Source organism: Polistes canadensis, unplaced genomic scaffold (genome assembly GCF_001313835.1).
Source record: "Polistes canadensis isolate GaletaPanama2010 unplaced genomic scaffold, ASM131383v1 scaffold_2, whole genome shotgun sequence".
NCBI lineage: Eukaryota > Metazoa > Arthropoda > Insecta > Hymenoptera > Vespidae > Polistes > Polistes canadensis.
This window is the reverse complement of record NW_014569549.1, coordinates 952972-957203: the sequence shown is the minus strand read 5'-3', so window position 1 is coordinate 957203 and position 4232 is coordinate 952972. Positions and strand designations below refer to the sequence as shown.

Below are 4232 nucleotides of genomic sequence, written 5' to 3'. Positions count from 1 at the left end.
GAAAAGGGAGTTACATACACACATTCAGTATAATATGTGATTATGTATGAGTACATGTGAGTAGCTATATAACGAGATTTTCTTATGTAACTCTATGTGCGTTTATACGTATATACATATACCATATATATATATATATATATATATATATATATATATATACAGTTATGTATGTTAAAGTAATACTATGAGTGCACGACAGGGTAATGTGTACGCGCATGCGATTTATGTTTAGCCAAGAAAATTTGCGCATGTGTACTAGATAGGTACGTATACAAGGTGGATAGCGTTGTAACGCGATCGTAAGCGACACTCGCGTATGCGAGCGGCTACGCGACGTATGTTGATGGGTTCGTACATAAATATTATAATTGATACGGTTTTCGAAAACTGATTGAAAACATTTCTGTATATTTCTTCGTTAAATAAGTATATTTCATTAAAAAAAATAAAAATTAAATCGATTTTTTTTCAAGTTATATAGAAATAAATAAACATAAACAATAAGATATTTGCCGTATTATTCATGATTCTCGAATGATGACACGTACTTTGCGAAATGTTATACGTACAAATGCATGCACATAGAGAGGCACTAACAGAAGGGTCGACGTACGTGGTGCGCGTGCGGTTTACATGTTTACTGAAGCAAGAGCCCTCCGGAAGGGCATATAGTTACAAATGTGTAGGAGAAACCTACTCGTCCGGTCACGCATAATTAGCCTAAATCACGCTGCCGTCTAGCCGGGAACTCCGTTGTGTCGCGACATCTGCGAAGCACGTGTCTCGTTAGTTCGCCCATATATGGATTAGTTGCAAGCTTTTTGGCAAAATCTACCATTTTCATTGCAGTATATCGTAAAGAAGAAGAGTATAATGGTGTAAAGGTATAATTCTTAATGACCGAACATTGTTGTACCAATTTTTGGAATTTTCGAAAAATGTATTTTAAAATATGAATAATTTCATATATACACACATTTATAATATTTTAATATTTTATATAAATTCGAAATAATAATTAATTGCATTCAAAATATAACATCAAGTAAATGACATAAGGCTTATAACTAGATCCCATCGAATTCTATCGATCGTGTAGAACGCTAACGCTTAATAAATTCTTACTGCAGAGTACATGTACGCGATACGAGAGATCAATATGTTGAACGTAATTACTATCTTTGTTACTATAGAACACTAGGTGGGTCTTGCGTATATCGGCTGATCGATTCGCTGGTAGAAACACTTTCATGAAATTTCAACCTTGTAATACGCTTTCAAAGGAGTTTAAATACATCTACGAAATATTTCTACTTTAATTAACCTACTTATTTCTCCAATAATTTTCACATCCAATTTAATACTAAATTAAATTTTATTTGAATCTATAATACATATGTATTATACAACTTTTTGTAACAAAAAAAAAAAAACAGAAACTCAAGTCAAATTTGTATAATATAATTAAATTATTAAATATGAATATACGAGTATATGGGGGATTCGTGAAAAGATTGAGCCGTTAAACTGACACTGGACCTACAACGAACCTAACAAAATCTTTCGCTTTCCATGCGACTGTTCTATCCACTAAACTATCTCTGATTTTCGGTGAATTTCCTCACGAATACTTATTATATTTGTCAAGGAAATACCAGATCCACATATATTTGAAACTTTTGGAATAATCAATAATTTAATGTTGATTATTTATGGAGTCATTATATTTCAGGTTTGGTCGAGGTTATCGACCACACGAATAGTATATACATACACATACATGTTATAGAAGAATAGAATAACGGAGCTCAAAATGAAACCGATTTTCAAAGGGGGAACGTTCTTTAAGTCAAAACTATGGCGTAGAAGTAAAGTGAAGATGGAAGCTAAGCTAATGTAAGTATAAATCCCTTGTTATTAGCATATTGTCGAGGAGAGGTCCGAGTGTGGCCATCATCGTCATCGTCGTCGTCGTCGTCGTCGTCGTCGTCGTCGTCAACGACGCACACTTGGTCGCACGATATCTTGCTATTTGAACGGCTACGTGTTTGCTAGGCACGCCGCGTACAGGCGTGGAATCGTATTGTAGCTAATATCACGATGTGGTAATCGCTAATCATAGCGCTTCTACTCGAGGTGCTCATTCCCAACCAACATCCGATCGAAACGGAAATCACGTTAACTCCGATGAATAAGTTCGTATTATTTAAAAGACACGATATATATCAACGAGAAGGAATTAATTCGACGACGTTTTATTGAATTTTTCTTCTTTTTTTTTTTTTTGCCATTTTATTTATCTACTCATATAATCGCTCGTTTAAAATGAAAAATACAATGTGTTTCATAGTCGAATGGTTAAATATTAAACGAGTTTACGTCAGAGTTGTTAATCAAATCATCGTATGATTTATTATATTCGATGAGAATAGTCTTTTAAATTTATATCTTCTATCTGAATCTTATCTCGATGAAACGCTACAAATATTTTTATTATGACGATAAATATAAATTTGTAGAATATAAAAAAATAGACGACGGTTTAGTTAGTTTCAGTAGGATAAACAGGTTTTTTCTTTTTTTTTCCCCCTTCTTTTTTTTTTTTTTTTAAGGAAAATAGAGAAGTCAGACGAGGTTGAAGAGAATCGGGCGGAAACTCCTGAGCTTCTAAATGCGTCTTATAATCCGGTACTGTGTAATCTTGTGAAATCGTGTGCAATAATGCGGTAGCAAGAGCATTATTACCAACGAGGAGAAGAGTGTAAAAGTAAAAAAAAATGAGCAAGGTAAAGCGGGTAGAAGTTAAGAAGGTAGGATGGATATAGAAGAAGGCGAAGCGTTTAAACGAATAACTCATAGAATTCAAACAAGTCAAATGCAATCACTTCCTCCGAACGTGTTCTTTTGAAAAATATTTGTACCCTTTCATTTCGATTAATATTGTTAAATGAACAACGAACCAATTTATATGTGATATTTGATTTAATTAATAAAATGTTTCGTTCGCGTTACCGCATTTTATTCGTTCAATTATATTATTCGAACATTATTTCTATTTTTCTACTTTATTAGAACAAAAGTTTAAAGATATTTGAATAAAATATCGTGATGTATGTATTATTTCTTTAAAAATAAATCAGAATGTTATATCGATGAAGTAGTTTAATAAAATCGTGAACGATATCTCATAAAAGAAGTCTTTTCACAAGAAGACAAGAAATGACTTATATTAATCGCAACATTTTGAAACCATAAAATTGATGATTTACAACATAAAATGAGATCTTGACAGTAAACATAGTATAAATAATCATGGGAAATGCTTTCTAGAAGAGAGTTCACATCGGAGAACCACTGATCCACTTTGCAGGGTGCAACGCTCCGAGGTTCGCGAGTACTATTGCATCGCAAGAGGAATGGCATCCCAACGGTAACCTTCGAATGGACACCTCGTGACGGAATACGCAACAGTGGAGAGATAAATCTAAGCATCTAGCGAAATATATTTGCTCGCAAGTTTGAATGAGAATAATTTTTCATTAAAGATTTGGCCAATCGAACCAAATCAGAAATAAAACGAGTTCGATTGGATTGAAAAACGGAGAAGAACTGTTGTCGAATGAATATAATACTTATCGATTCGATTACTAGTAATAATTAAGATCTATTAAATATAGTAGTATCCATTTAAAGATTATTGGAGAAAAATAAAATGAAAATTTGAAGAGTGAGATCACAAAGCCAAACCAGGACAAATTTTCGCGGTCACTGACCTATCCCCACCCCAAAGTGTGTTGATTGCACGTACCGAGTAGATTCATCGATGTACTATCATTGGCAGAATAACGAGAAGCCATCTGCACCACCACTACCACTACAACCCCCCAACGGTTACAACCCACCGCAGAGTTAGCAGAAAATCAACGACAACCGTTTCTCTTTACTTGTTATTTGTTCAGTAATCTGTTACTTATTAACTTACAAAACATTTTCATCCAGTTTTGTTGGTCTATCATATTTAAGCAATTATTTTCAATATGTGGAACGTGTGAAACTAGATATTTCAGTTTTATAATGTAATATGTGATCTAAATCGAGTTATGTATTGATACTTACCAGGCAAATTATAATATTTTAAGACTTCAGTGATGATGAACAACCACAGGTCTGCGTTTAATTTCTAACAAGTTTTGGATTCAAAGTATAAGAAATTGTCGATGTTTACTAAA

General features: G+C 33.3%; 1 long non-coding RNA gene across 1 annotated transcript; it reads left to right on the top strand.

Annotated features, from left to right (window-relative positions):
* Window positions 1-325: 325 nt before the first annotated feature.
* On the top strand, window positions 326-3920 carry LOC106784897. The gene is made up of 3 exons (XR_001381463.1): window positions 326-350; window positions 1736-1899; window positions 3334-3920. It is a non-coding gene; the product is annotated as an uncharacterized LOC106784897 (long non-coding RNA).
* The last annotated feature ends 312 nt before the right edge of the window (window positions 3921-4232 follow it).